The sequence below is a fragment of the Myotis lucifugus genome, unplaced genomic scaffold, assembly GCF_000147115.1.
Source record: "Myotis lucifugus unplaced genomic scaffold, Myoluc2.0 scaffold_137, whole genome shotgun sequence".
NCBI classification, from domain to species: Eukaryota; Metazoa; Chordata; class Mammalia; order Chiroptera; family Vespertilionidae; genus Myotis; species Myotis lucifugus.
Genome location: NW_005871185.1, coordinates 2251704 through 2267755, shown reverse-complemented (window position 1 = coordinate 2267755; position 16052 = coordinate 2251704). Strand labels below are relative to the sequence as shown.

The 16052-nt window shown below is 42.3% G+C and overlaps 1 pseudogene; it reads left to right on the top strand.

Moving 5' to 3' along the window:
• The first annotated feature begins 14135 nt into the window (after positions 1–14135).
• Positions 14136–14425, top strand: LOC102424315 (annotated as a pseudogene).
• The last annotated feature ends 1627 nt before the right edge of the window (positions 14426–16052 follow it).

Here is a 16052-nt window from a genome sequence, read left to right as displayed (position 1 = left end):
CATTTTATTGTGCTTTGAAGATATTGCTTTTTTTTTCAAATGAAGGCTTGTGGCTACCCTGCATCAAGCAAGTCTATCAGCACCATTTTCCCCACAGCATTTTCTCACTTGGTGTCTCTGTGTCACATTTTGATAATTCTGTAGAATATTTCAAATTGTATTATCATTATTATTATCATTGTTATGGTGATCTGTAATCAGTGATCTTTAATGTTACTATTGTAATTATTTTGGGGCATTGTAATTATTAGTATTGTTATTATTATAAGTGGAGCCTAAAGACGTGATGAATTGCTACAACCTTATGATAAAACTTTAAAAGATGAGGGGATGCTTTTAATGTATGAACAAAGAAAGTGGTCTCTTGAGATGGAATCTACTTCTGGTGAAAATGCTGTGAAGATTATTGAAATGACAACAAAACATTTAGAATACTACATGAACTTAGTTGATAAAACAGTGACAGGGTTTGAGAGGACTGAATCAAATTTTGAAAGAAGTTCTACTGTGGGTAAAATACTATTAAACAACATCTCATGTGCAGAGAGATTGCTCATGAAAGGAATAGTTCATCCATGCAGCAAACTTCATTGTTGTCTTATTTTAAGAAATTTCCATGGCCACCCAAACTTTCAGCGCCCACCACCCTGCTCATTCACCAACCATCAACATTGAAGCAACACCCTCCCTCGGTCAGCAGTTCAACATCGAGGTAAGACTTTATTAGAACTGGCTGAAGATTCTGAAGATGGTTAGCATTTTTAAACAACAAAGCATTTTGTAAATTAAGGTATGTACATTGTTTTTTTAAAAGAAACAATGCTATTTCATACTTAATAGACTATAGTATAGTGTAAACATGACTTTTATATGCACTGGGAAACCAGAAAATGTGTGACTTTATTGTGATGTTCTAGAACTGAACCCACAATATTTCTGAAGTATGACTGTACATTTGTGGTAACCCACAGAATGTACAACACCAAGAGTAAACCCTAATGTACAGTGTGGACTTGGGGTTCTAATGATGTGTCAATGTAGATTGTTTGATTGTAACAAATGTACCACTCTGGTGGAGAGTTTTTATAGCAGGGCAGGCTATCAAAGCGAGAGTGAGCAAGGTGTATGTGGGAAGCCTCATATCTTTTCAGGTTTTTCTGTGAACTTAAAACTGTGAATTAAAGTCTATCTAAACAAACTGAAAACTCCATTAAAGAGCAGAATTAAACATTTGCAGAACTTAAGACACCATCAGTCATCTGAAATACAATTTGAAACCATCAATTGAAACATTATTTTATTTCATAACTAATGATAACACCATCAGAAGCCACAACACAGTTCACATAGTTTGAGCACACACCTCTTGAGGAACTTGAGTAAATTTTTACAAACATCATCTTTGTTGCTCACTGCCTCTTATGAGCCAAATATTGTCTTTGAGTATTTTTGCGTGCAAGGACAGAGATGTACAAGAGATCAGTTGTTGGGGGCCAGATCCTTGCACCTGAAGGGGCTAGCAAGGCTGGGACCCTTACCCACACAGTTTTCCCAGACTTGTTTGGATGGCGATTATCAGTAGAATGAGAACAGCCTTTCATGGCTAACCAAGAAGTCTGTAACTATTTACTGAGATATGCTGTACTGAGAACTTGTCCTTCTGCTGTGTCTCTCCCTTAGAGATTAAGAGGAACAAAGAATACATTCCTCTTGACAGACCTCCTATTCAGTGTGTTGTGTATAAATAAGATTGTGTGGCTAATAAACTGGCTTCAGTTCATCGAGAGAACTGGAGTCCTCCCGATCCCGCTTTCCTGTCTTTCTTTCTTTTCTCAATTCCCATCTCCCTGCCCCAGCCCGCTCAACCTTGTCAGGCTGGCCCTGACAATCAGTGAGTTGCTCCAGGTCACAGAGAAAAGAGAAAAGTTAATAAATAAGAACAGAAAAGAGTCTCAATCCAAGGCTCTTCTATGCCAATCTGACACAACTTTATTCTGGTCTCTGATTCTGTGGGGTTGAGTAGGACATAGGGACACCCAGTATGAGAAAAACAGACTGAGCATACTCTGGCCATCTGTGCCTTTATGCGACTTTACTTTGCAAACATTCCAGAAAACTGCCTGAAGGGTGGTGGAGAAACCTATCTGTGCAGAAGGCAGAAAACAAGTCTGGTGCTGCCTGGGAGGGTCCTCTCTGCCCCTTTTAGGTGAACTAATGTGGAAAATGTTGAAGAGGCCACTGAAAGAGATACTCAAAATTTCCTGTTCTCCATTCAGGGGTCCTCATGTTTTTTTCTGAGTGGTTATTATGTGAAGACTAAAGGTCCGGTGCATGGATTCATGCACTGGTGGGGTCCCTTGGCCTGGCCTGTGCCCTTTCACAATCCAGGATCCCTCGGGGGATGTCGGACTGCTGATTTCAGCCTGATCCCCGCAGGCCAGGCCCAGGGACCCCACCTGTGCCTGAATCCATGCACCGGGCCTCTAGTATGCATATAAGATCTTTGGTTAATCTCTTCCCCTGCCCCCTTCCCTCTGAGATTCATCAGTCTGTTCCATGTTTCCATGCCTGTGCATTGAGCATCTGCCCCCTGGTGGTCAGTGCATGTCATAGCTACCAGTTGAATGGTCAAACAGTGGCTTAGGCTTTTATATATAGAGACACTGTTCTGGACAAGACAGAGAAGGTCTTGAGGTAGAGGAAATAGCAATGAAAAAGAAGGCCCTGATGTGTGGGAGGAGTGGAAGATCTCTGCTGTTGAATCTTAGTGAATCTGGGAGAAGGCCCTGGAGAAGAAGTGATCGTGAGGAGGAGGAGTCTGAAGAATCTGGGAGAGCCAGCGCAGGGCAGAAGAGTTCTACCTGTTTGTGTTTTACGTCATTCAAGCATGTTTCCTCAGGATCTGCTTTAAGGCCTCCTCCCGTTCAGCCCATGTGTTGACCTCAATGTAGATGGAGAGCCTCTGGCTAGAAAGGGAGGAGGTCTGCTATGGTGCCACAGCCTCTAAGAATAATTATTAAGTTAGAAAGGGAGGGAAGTAGAGGGATAAACAACTGAGCTCTGTTTCCCGAGCCACAGAGCTGACACCAAGCTGTGCTGACAGAAGCACAAACCAGAGCCTTGTTTTCCAATGGGCACTGCCCACCAAGCCTCTTCTCGGAAAGAGTTCTGGGGAAAAGCCAGTTAGGTTCATTTTTACCAGCTCAGTGTGTGTGTGTGTGTGTGTGTGTGTGTGTGTGTGTGTTTACGCACGCGCGCTTTTGAAGTAAGAGGCATTTTTTTGAAGCATATTTGTTCAGCTGCCTCTTGCATAGTTTTCCAATTAAGGAGTTTGGCATCCAACTTCCTAGGAATTTCTATTCTATTCCTTATGATCCCATAATACTGAAGTTCCATGGTCCCCTGCACACTGTCAATTCCTAGCTTTTTCTATTCTGGCTAACTAGGATTCCTCTTTTCCTTTTCTTCAGCCTCAGTCACTTTCATCAGAGAATTTTTGGATCCATCTGAGGCTGACATCAGTTGAGCTTTTTTTTTTTTAAGTTTCATAAAGGCTTTTGTGTGAAGAAAACAATACTTACAGTAGCCTGCATTATCACAATTCTAAATTTAAAAACTTGCTTTTCTTGAGCTTTTAAATACATTCATTGCAAAAAGCTAGTGAATTAAGAATTTTTAGATTGAAATTAAGCACAATTTGTACTTGTTAATTGTTAGGTTAGTTTATATGTTTCACCAACAAAATATGTATAATTCTTTAGATACTATATATAAACTTAATTATTTTATATTTTAATGGATTCAACAAATGAATGCATAAATTCATTAATTTGAATGTTTCTATATATGTAAACACATTTTACAGACCTGGTAACTTACATTCTTGTCAATATTTCCATCTATAGTCCATCTTTCATATAATTGATTTCCTCAGGAACCTTAAACAACTAAGAAAGCAGACAAACAAACCCTATAAACCAAAGAATCTCAAGCACATAAATAACTACAAATTAATATATATGTAAAGCTAATAAATTTATACATTTGCATATGATTTTCTTAAGCATTTTAACAACTTAAAATCTAAACTCATAAATTTAATAAATCAGGGTATCTTAACTATTAAAAATTGACTGCAAACATAAATGATTAAAAAAAAACCTTTGTCTACTATGTAGTTGCTTTTAAACATCTTTAATCTAAAGCACAAATAAAGCAATAACATAATTTTGTTATATTTTCATAAATAAATATATGCCCCAAACAATAATATATTTATTATTTTTCCTCATTTATATGCTTATTTTTCTGTACAGTCTCAGACATGCAAAGTCCTTTACTTAACTAAATAGAATCATAGTTTCAGTCCCACCACAGTAGCTGAGATTATACACTTAGAGTCCTTCGTCAAAGATTTGATACCAATGCTGTAGACTTGGGGTTACTGGTCATTGATCAATGAATTAAAGCCTGGAAGATGTGAACCAATACACAATATATCCCAAGAAGATTTAGCTCAGTTTATAGAGTAAACCTCTTCCAGGGGGTCTGCTATGTCAATGGAGAACCCATTGGTATATCAACTTAGATGTTATATGAGTCCTGGCACTATTGACAGTTTGGACTGGACAAGTCTTTGCTGTGGAGGGCTGTCCTGCGCACTGTAGGATGGTTAGCAGCATCCGTGGCCTCTACCTGTTAGACTCCAATAGCATTCTCTTAGCAGCCAGTTGTGACAACCCGACATTTCCAAATGTCTCCTGGGGAGCTGCGCGGGAGGGGGTGTTGAAATTGCCTTCAGTTGCGAAGCACAGATGAAGGGTAAAGAAAACCATAGATAAGGGATAGCTGGAGTTGGAGTCCCTGAGGAAGTAAGCAAGAGGCTGTCTTATGGCCGTGGGAAATGTGGAAATGAAGTCATGAAGGAGAAGCAGTTTCTATAATAACAAAGATTAGGATACCAGCATAGAAGTGAGTGCCTGAGGTAGGGTGAGGACTAGATTTCTGGAGAAGGAGAGGCCAGGAAATTGAGAGAACCAGTGATATACATATTGATATAACCAAAAATCAGGACCAAAGTGGTTTAGGAGATAGTGACCGTTAGCCAGGAACTAAAATCTTCAAGGAATAAAGGAAAAAGACTCGAGGGAGGTAGATAATTATAAGAAAGAGAAGGGATGAGTAAATTGAGATTCAAAGAAGGGGTTTTTCATGGAGTCATAAAGGAAAATGGCCTAGAAGTGCCAATGAGGGGCAAAAAAGACACCTCCTAACACCAAACCCTGGGCCAGTGGACCAAAGAAGGCAAAACTGCTGCAGGGGGCTATAGGAGAACACTGTCCTCAAGGGACACTGGGTTCAGTGGGTGTAGAGATGAAAGGAAACCTTCAGAAAAAAGGTTGACACAGGGGTGTCTCCTAATCGCTGGTTGTGAGTTCTAAGGAACAGAGTTGAAGAATTTCAGGAGTTGGGGTCAGGGGGAGGCAGATCAAGAAAGGGAATTCACAGCACCTTATAAAGATTAGTATCTGGAAAAGAAGTTCTTTTCTAGGAGTCAGCCCGGGGATTCTATCAGTGACTGACATAAACAGGGAAAAAGACATGTCAGCTAATTTGAAAAAAAATTGGTGCATTTGAGATGTGGAGGAAGGAGTCTTGCCAAGAGCATGGGAAGTTCTGGGAGTCCCTCTTGATCTCCCATGATGGACTGTCAGGGTCATTTCTCATCAGCCCTGAGTGGCAGCTCTGAGGGAAGCTTTTGCCATAGTTTCCACCAATAAAATAGAGAAAAAAGACATTGGCTTTGGAACCTGACTCACCTGAGTCTGTGCCCCAGCTCTGCTACTAAGGAAGAGGGGTGACTTTTGTCTTTTTTGACACAAGCCCCCTTTTGTTTGCCTGTCAACAGTAGCTCCTCAGGAAGTGACTGTGCCTACATAATCATCTGACTGTAGGAGAATCTCAGCACATTATGTGAAATTTTCCCAGGGGAAAGGATAGCTTTGTTGGTTAAAAAATGACATGAACATTTAAGTTTTAAGAAAAATCACCAAAATATATGCTAAAATGTCTGCTGAGTAGTGCGGATATGAATAATGCACTTACACTTTATTTTAATATTTTTGCACCCATGGGAAGAAATACATCTTATATTATTTATGACACAGAGTGCATACTTGGGAGCATTTAATGAATTAATAGTTGTCCTGATCACATGCTATACACTCTAGTAAATTCCTTTTTTTCCCATTGTTTCACATAGAAGCCATTTTAAGTTCATTGTATGATCCAAAATTTGAAGCAACTTTAATCTATTTCAAGAATACTTATTGAGCACCTTTTATGTGCCTGGTTTTGATGGCCACTGGGAATACCAAGAAGATTAAGATGTGGAGTCTGTTGCACATGCAACTGAGAAAAACAAATTAAGTGCTATATGAAGCATCAAAATATAAATCTGTAAAAGTACTGCAGGATTTTAGCCTGGAAAAACTGAAAACAATCTTTAAGAAGAGAAAACATTTAAACTGTGCCTCAAAGGGAAAGCAGGATTTGTTAAGACAGAAAATGTATCATGAAAACGTGTATTCTGTTCCAAATGGTTGCTTCTTAAGTGGAGCCTTATTACAGAGTTCCGAGTTATACCAATATTATTTTACTCTTTTCCAAGTCTTTGAATTTTAGGAGAAACAGTTTGTTTTTGTAGAACTATCTGTCTGTTGGCTGCTAAACTATAGCCTCAAAAGCAATCCTCCAAAGGAAATAACAGGAGAGGATAGACTTGGATAAAGAAATGACAAACTAGAAAACCTTCTGGAAGTACGGTAGTTTCCCCTGTATCTGCCCGTGGGATGCCTGAAAGAATATATATATTCTTTCCTATACATACAGATCTTTGATAAAGTTTAATTTACAAATCAGACACAGTAAGAGATTAAAACAAAACCACTAATAAAATAGAATAATTATAGAAATATATTGTAATAAAAGTTATGCTGCATTATTAAGTAAAATAAGGGTGACTTGAACACAAGCCATGCGATGCCACAACAGTCACTCTGATAACTGAGCCAGAGGCTACCAAGTGATTAATGGGCGGGCCGCATTTACAGCAGACACGGGGCAAAGGGATGATTGAAGAGCACGCAATTTAAAATTTATGAATTGTTTATTCCTGGAATTTTCCACTTAATATTTTTGGACAGTGGTTTGATTGCAAGTAACTGAAACTGCAGAAAGAGAAACCATAGGTAAGGGGAGACTACTCTATCTCCATAGGACATACCAGGAGAAGCACATACTGAGCTGGCGAGACCTAATCTTCCTGCCAGGCATTCTTTATCATGTTGACCTTGCTGGGACAACAGAGAACATTTAGCTCTCTGCACCGAAGATAACTTGCAGTTTTCTGAGGAGGGGAACAGAGAAACATGAGATGAGGACATTTCGCCTAGGGGATGGTGGGGTGGGACTCAGCGGAAGCTCCCTGGAGGAGGGGGCAGGTGGAATCTAGATATACTAGTATGTTCATTTCTTTTGATTAGAAGTCGGGCATCCAAGTTCTATGAGGGGTCAAGCAAGGAACCAAGATGAGTGAAGCAGCCTGAGTATAAGACAAGATGTAGTGGGGTCTCTGGCAAACCAAGAGCCATGGGCAGTCCAAAGAAAGCAGTGGGTTTGTGCAAGAGGAGACCCTCTAGAACAAGCAAGTCAAACTCAAAGGCTAACACGGGCCAAATAAACAAGGTTTAAGTTTATGTGGGCCACAAAAACACAAAAGCTTCATTTTTCATAGAAACCTAAGTTTATTTCAATAGAGACATGCTGAATACTAAGGACTAAAACAAATGAGTAATCATTAACATAAAATCATAGAACATTTTAATAAAAATTAATATTTTTTCTTGAACATTAACTTACCAGACACTGAACAGCTGCACAAATTAGTAATCGTAACGCAAATAAACCTATTTTTCTTGTTCTATGAAAGCAAAATATTTCCTGTTGCACACACCAACAAAATATTTCAGGTTGCACACAGCACCAAAGTATTTACTGTTGCGAGTTAGTCTTGGACTGACACCAAAAGAGTCAGTCCAAGACTAATGACGTGGCAATAGGCTGCTAAAATACTCGCTGCTAGTATTAGTGGGGAGAAATGGTGCACCTATGTGTAAGGAGTGTAAGGGAAATGAATGCAACACGATTATAGTAATCAGTCCTTAGTGAACATTGTAGCTCGTTATTAATAATTATGTATAACAGGATATTGTAAAAATTACATTATGATGTTTTTATTAAAACATTTCTTATATACTGTTATATTGTCTGGGCCACAAAAATATTCGTTGTGGGCTGCATGTGGCCCTCAGGCCACGAGTATGACATACTTGTTCTAGAAGATCTATAATTAAAAAAATAAACAAAACAAAAACTGAGTCAGATTACTCACTTTTATAGAATATTTTCTGATTTTGTTAAAATACTTTGTAGGCCAAACAAAACATGTCTGCTAACAGATGAGGTCATTCATGACCAATATTTGATTTCTGCTCAGTTAATAAGCCTTTCCCAGAATTCTATGTTTTTAAAATGGAAATTCCCTTATTGGAAGTAACTGTTTAGTTAAGAAGAAAGTGACCTAATGTACTAATTCACAATACAAAAGTAAAGGAAACTAGTGTTTTCTAAGTATCTCTTATGGGCTAGGTACCAAGAAAATAACTTTTAGCATCTTAGAAAGAGACAGTGGTTTTATAAAGTCTGTGGAGTCTTAGAGAAGATGTAGAATGAAACACTATAAGGAGAAAGGATGAAACAGGGCAAGAATGCGCCAGGAGAGGCCCTCTCCTATTTTTGTGCTTTTACCTTCTTGGCAGAGTTGGGGAAAGGGAGATTTTTTAGCAAGGGTCTACCCTGACTATCATCCTGGTTCAATAATAAATTAGTTCTCTCTCTCTCTCACTTCCTCTCTCTCTCTCTCTCTCTCTCTCTCTCTCTCTCTCAATCAAGGAACTATTGTTATCTCATAAACAGTTTGTGGTCATGAGTCTCTAGGATTTCTACCTCCCTCTAATCTGATTTAGCTTCTGTTTAGTGGACTGTAGAGGAATGGATGTGATGGGAGCAGGAGGATAGGTGAAGGGATGAGGAAAGGGAAGGGTTGGGAAGGAGGGCAACGTGAAGCCCGTGGGCAGCTTTCCCCATGTAGAAGCAGCTGTGTCCCCAGTGGAGACAGACCCTAAGGAAGGTAAACAACCTTCCTTTCTCTCTCCCTCTTCCTTTCCCTACCTGCCCTTTTCTCTCTCTGTTCCTCTTTTCTTTTCTTTCTTTTTAAATTTCTTAAATGAGACGTTCAACTGGATACACCAAGATTTGGAGAGATTGGAGGCAGTGAAAATTTAATACTATTGTTTACTATTCTTCCAGGAACCTCTGACATACAAGCCAAAATGTATGCATTTCACCAGAACCAAGGCACCAAGCAAAGCCTCGTCCAAATCTCAGAGCCCAAGAGCACGCTGTGTCCTGGTGCGGCCTGCCTTCGTTGATGGATTCTTTAAAACATTCTGCCTAGAGCCCCCATAAGTGTCACTCGGACCATAAACTCTGACTTTTAGTTGTGAAAAAAGACCTGAAGGGTTGCCTGGGGGAAGGAGGGGAGCAAAATAAGTGTTCAAAAGGTTAAAAAGGGGCAGGGGCGTCTTTACGATGAATAACTTGTGAGTAAATGCTGTCATTTCCAGGCCCATCTTGTGTCACTTGAGAGAATCAGATGAATCCGCTGGAGGAGATAAGCAGTATATCTCTATGGAAAATGAGTAGTCTCACTAGTTAGGCCATGATAACTGAGAGATATTCTTTACCAAATACCATCCCGGGCTTTTCTAGCTGCCAAGTTCCTGCAGCCCCTGTCAGCGATGGAGCCCCAAAGCATAGATGTCAGTCATTTACTCCTAGTTCTAGGGATCGAATTCTTAGAAGGGAAAAATAGAACCACCATTAAGGGTGACTATACCATATGAGAGGGAACAAACATTTATTTAGGACCAATGCAATTGTGAGACTTTTGAGTCCTGAGGCTGGCTAGTGGCTCAAAGAAAGAGGTTATAGTAATATTAAGAAGGCAGCTTCTTTACTTGTGTGTAGGAAAGTTGTTTCTCTCTAAGTGTGAGAAGCATCAGATAAATCAACTTCAAAGAGATGGTTGCACAGATATGAAGCTCTGCTGGGTATTCCCAGTCTATTTTCCAGTCATGGTCAACACTGGCTTCTTCCTGCCTGGAAACTAATCTTCCTGTTTGGACCTAACTGAATCCAACCAGAAATAGTGAACAATAATGTGAGTAAAATCTGGGCATTCCTGAGTAGTGATTCCAGAAAACTATTGCCAGAAATCTGTAAATATGATAAAATCTACACTAATAAAAGAGAAACATGGTAATTAGCGTACGACCGCTACCCTTCCCATTGGCTAATCAGCATATCCTTATGCAAATTAACTGTCAGCCAAATGGCGGCAGGCAGCCATGCACTGAAGCGAGCAGGGAGGCTTGCTTGCTTCAGTGACTGCGGACTCCACCATTCCCTGCCTAACTTGCCGGCCTCTCAGCTGCAAGTCTAAGCAACTATGTACTATGTTGCAAATAAGAAGTTAAACAAAACCCCAGAAACCAGCCTGACTGAAAGCCAGCCGGACCGCAACATTGTATCGATGTTTTCAGCAGCGAGGCCTCAGAGCTAAAGCTGGCCCAGAATAAAAAAAAAAAAAAGAAAACAAGGAGCAGTTGGGAGCTTCAGTCACCCGCTTCCGGAAAACAGCCCTCAGCCCCTCACCCAGACTGGCCAGGCACCCCCCAGTGGGGACCCCCACCCTGATCCAGGACACCCTTCAGGGCAAACCAGCCGGCCCCCACCCGTGCACCAGGCCTCTATTCTATATAGTAAAAGGGTAATATGCCTCCCGGCACCGGGATCAGCGGAGCAGCGAGGCTCCCGGCACCAGGATCAGCATGACAGGGGGCAGCGCCCAAACCCCCTGATCGCCCTGCGGCTCTGTGAGTGACAGGGGGCGGGGCCACAACCTCCCTATCCGCCCTGCTCTGTTCGTGACAGGGGAAGGCGCCCCAACCCCCTGATCAGCCCTGCTCTGTGCCTGATAGGGGGGAGCTCCCCAATCCCCTGATTGCCCTGAGGCTCTGTGTTTGACAGGGTGCAGCGCCCCAACCCCCGCCCCTCCACGGGCCCTGCTCTGTGTGTGACAGGGTAGAGCCATAACCTCTCCATCGGCCCTGCCCCGAGTGTGACAGTGGCGGCGCCCCAACCCCCTGATAGGCCCTGCTCTGTGGGTGATAGAGGGTGGCGCCCCAACCCCCCTCCACGGGCCTTGCTCTGTGTGTGACAGGGTAGAGCCATAACCTCCTCATTGGCCCTGCCCTGAGTGTGACAGGGTGCAGCGCCCCAACCCCCTGATCCGCCCTGCTCTGTGTGTGACAGGGGGCGGTGCCCCAACTCCCCTATTGGCCCTACTCTGTGAGTGACAGGGGGGAGCTCCTCAACCCCCTGATTGGCCCTGCTCTGTGCGTGACAGGGGGGAGCTCCCCAACCCCCTGATCGACCCTGCTCTGTGTGTGACAGGGTACGGAGCCCCAACCCCCCTGATGGGCCCTGCTCTGTGAGTGACAGGGGGCAGCGCCCCAACCCCCTGATCGGCCCTGCTCTGTGCGTGACAGGGGGTGGTGCCGCAACCTCCCCATTGACCCTGCCTTGAGTGTGACAGGGGGCGGTGCCCCAAACCCCCAATCGGCCCTACCCTGAGCGTGCTTGAGGGTGGCATCGCAACCTCCCGATCCGCCCTGCTCTGTGCATGAGCGGGCGGCGCCCTAACCCCCCAATCGGCCCTGCTTTGAGCCTGACCAGGGGCTGCACTTAGGGATTGGGCCTGCCCTCTGCCACCCGGGAGCAGGCCTAAGCCAGCAGGTCATTATCTCCCGAGGGGTCCCAGACTGTGAGAGGGCACAGGCCGGGCTGGGGGACCCCCCTCCCCACCCCCCTGAGTGCACAAATTTTTGTGCACCAGGCCTCTAGTCCTATATAATAAAGAGCTAATATGCAAATGTTCACCATGCCCTCATGTCCTCTCACCCTCGCACCCTTGCGCCCTCGAGCTGGAACTGCTCAGACACTCAACATGGGGGGAGAAAGGAATGGGGACCAGCCAGGCACAAATGAGCTCGTGAGAGAGGAATGGGGACCAGCTAGGCGGCGGCCTGGGAGAGAGACAAGCCTCCCACCCCATGGTCCCAGGTGCCTGCGGCTGCGGTCGACCTGGGCAAAACCAGCCTGGGTCCTGGGTGCCTGCAGCCAGCCAGAGGGAGAGAAGCCTGGGTCCCAGGTGCGGGGTGAGGCAGAGGTGGTTAGGGGCAATCAGGACAGCAGAGGAGAAGTTAGGGGTGATCAGGAAGGCAGGCAGAAGTGGTTAGGGGCAATTAGGCAGGCAGGTAGAGATGTTAGGGGCGATCAGGCAGGCAGGCAGGTGAGCATTTAGGAGCCAACGGTCCAGATGGTGAGAGGCAGTCGGAAATCCCCCGAGGGGTCCCAGATTGGAGACGGTGCAGGCCGGGCTGAGGGACCCCCCCCACCCTATGCACAAATTTCATGCACCGGGCCTCTAATAAAAGTATAAAATAATCTTAAAAGACACCCAATTCCATGCAATGAAATTTCCCTCCTGACCGTTCAACCCCTGAACCACTACTCCAATTGCCAAAGACCAGCAATTTCATAATTCAGCCCCTCACACGCACTTTTGAGCATTTTCAATGATTAGAAAGTCTGCCCTTTTACTTTCTGCCACTTGGTTTTTAGTTCTATTTTCTGGATCTCTGTATTATTTTCCTAGGGCTACCATAACGGATTATTATACATTTTGTGGCTTACAACAACAGAAATGTATTTTCTCATTGTTCTGGAGGCGGGAAATCCACAGGGCTACACTCTCTCTGAAGGCTCTATGGTAGTCTGTTCTTTGTCTCTTCTAGCTTTGGGTGGCTCCAGGAATTCTTTGGCTTGTTGCCACAGCACTCCAATCTCTGCTCTCATGGTCCCACTGCCTTTTCCTCTTCTCTGAATCTCTTATGAAGACACTGTTCATTGGATTTAAGACATGCGGAGATAATTCAGGATGACCTCATCTCAAGGTCCTTACTTTAAAGCTGCACATACCTATGTTCCAAATAAGACCATACTTGCAGGTTCTAGAGATTAGAATGTGGACCTAATTATTTTATAAAAGAGTAAAGTGGTCTGTTTAATGAAACCAAAGCTGGGTTTTAGGTATTACTTCCTGGAGAAATTCTCCTAAAGGTTTTGATCAAAATCATTTCAAAAATTTATCAAAATTATTTTCATATAGTTCTGCCAGTTTATAACAGAAAATACTACTTAGCCTTCCCAAGTCTCCAGGATATTTATTGTAGTTGTTGTTATTGTAGTATTTTGTGTTGTCGTTGTAAAATAGAATAATGGTGCCCTTTTTTAGGGTTGTGGTGTGTATTAAATGACATACTATATAAACAGCAACCAGCACTATGCCTGCTAAAACAGCAAAGTAGTCAATAGATATTAGCTCTCTTTATTATCATTATTTTAAGGTACTTTGAAGTTTTCAGTGTATAACCAGCAACTCTTCTGATTTAATCCTCATAATCTCACAGTTGTGTAGGTATTACATCAGGAGACAGAGACTTGGCAAGAGTTGCCTAATATTTCCACAATACAGTAAAACCTCGAATTAAAGGACTAATTTAGGCAAGGGACTGTCTGTGAAAGCCAAAAGTCTGTTATATAATAAAGTAGGTTTTGCAAATGTGTATGCTAAAAAATTGACAAATTAGTTTGTGCAATTGAAATTAAATATGTATGAAAAGTTCAATTTCACAGAAAAGTTTTTTGTATGTGTTACTATAATTTTAGATTTATCCTGAATAGGTCAAGTAAATGCTTGGATTCACCAGTCACCTCGAGTAAACAAATGAACACGATTGGGGCATGGCTTAGTGCACATGGGAACATGGACTTGAGTTATAACTGCTTCAGCAAGTCACGCCCTGGCAGAGCTAACCCATCCATCTGAGATGGCGGAGGTGGAGGAGAACTGAAGCATCCTCAGAGCCAGAAGGGAGTGCAGGGAATCATTGTGGTGAACACAGAAGGCATTCCCATTAAGAGCACCATAGACAATCCCACCACTGCACAGTATGCCAACCTCATGCACAACTTCATCTTGAAGGCCCGGATCATCACACGTGAAGTTGACCCCCAGAATGACCTCACCTTCCTTCAAATCTGCTCCAAGAAAAATGAAATTATGGTCACACCTGATAAAGACTACTTCCTGATTGTGATTCAGAATCCAACTAAATAAGCTACTCACTTGACTCCATGCATCATTTCTTAAGTTAATGATAACAATAGTGTTAATCATGTCAACCAACAGGCAGGTGGAAATCGCCTTCGAGCCCATGTAGACCGATCCAGTGACCAGAGTGGTCTGCAGATCTGCTCCATCCCACCAAAGCATCCCTCTGCTGACCAGTTACCCTGAGTCCCCAGGAGGGCCCTCTTTCCTCAAGCTCAGGTTTCGGAACAAGAGCTTATGAGAGGCCCACACCCTGCTTTCTTCTGACCTTCCGTTCACTGTGTTGCCCTTGGAAAAGGCTGCTTTCCTTTAACTAGCAATAACTGAAACTTAAAAAAAGAAAGAAAGAAAGAAAGAAGTCATAGCCCTAACCAGTTTGGCTCAGTGGATAGAGCGTTGGCCTGCAGACTCAGGGGTCGCAGGTTCGATTCCGGTCAAGGGCATGTCCTTTGGTTGCGGACATGTGCAGGAGGCAGCTGATCGATGTTTCTCTCTCATCGATGTTTCTTACTCTCTATCCCTCTCCGTTTCTCTCTGTAAAAAATCAATAAAATATTTTTTTAAAAAAAGAAAGAAGTCATGCTCTGTGACCAGACTGATTGCCACTTGCGATGCGGTATGATCACGTGCTATCATTCACTGAGCATTGGTTATGAGTGGTGACTCTTGAATTCAAATATGTAGATTACAGTTAACAACAAGAAATAACCTGTTAATGTGATTATAAGAAAATCTTGGTTAAAAGCATTTAAAAATTAACAGGGTGTTAATTTTCACATATGAAATATTGACCAGAAATTTTGTATGTTAAATTGTGGTCCACAAAATCAAGGGTTTATTGTAGTAGTTTAAGCATTAACGTTTTTCTTTATTGATTGATTAAGGCTGTTCTTATTACCATAAACACAACTGGCAGAAAGACATGTATAACATAGTAAGGAGAAATGTAATGTCACTAATACTTCATTGGTATAGAGTCTAATTATCACAAACTTCAACTACTAACATCATTACTTCTATTGCATTTCCAAAAAAGCCAAACCAAGCATGAGCCCCAAACTTGTGAAATCACATGTTTTCTTTCTTTTCATCTTTTTGGCCACTTTTGAAATGTTTTCTCTGATATGTTTAGCTTTCAATGAGAGTGCTTGGAAATTCACTCAAGTCTGGCTTCGTAAGTGTTAGCTTCATAAGTAGTTCTTGGGGTTTCCTGCTGTTTTTAACCTGATATATCTGGAAACTTCCTCTCTTTACCCAAGAATGTGTTTCTCTCTTTCTCACTCACAGTAAGATACAAGGAAAAAAATAGCTTTGCTGAAAACAAAATTATTTTAGACAGAGGAAAGAATTCCCCAGAATTAAGCATATTCCCCAGAACTGTACATATTGAATATCAAACCAAATGTTTACCTGTTCACTGCCAAAGAAGCTGGAGATCTGTCAAAAAACAATAATGGAAATAGCTTTGACCCTCATTCAGTGGGAAACAGTCTGGGAAAATTTTGGGTTCCAGTAAGTGCTGAGGTTCTAAAACTATATTTAAATGTAGAAAATAGTTTTGTTCTGCTGAATCAGTACCCTAACCAGATTTTGTCAGGCCACACAAGAGCCTTTGTAGCTACCTTGGGAGTTT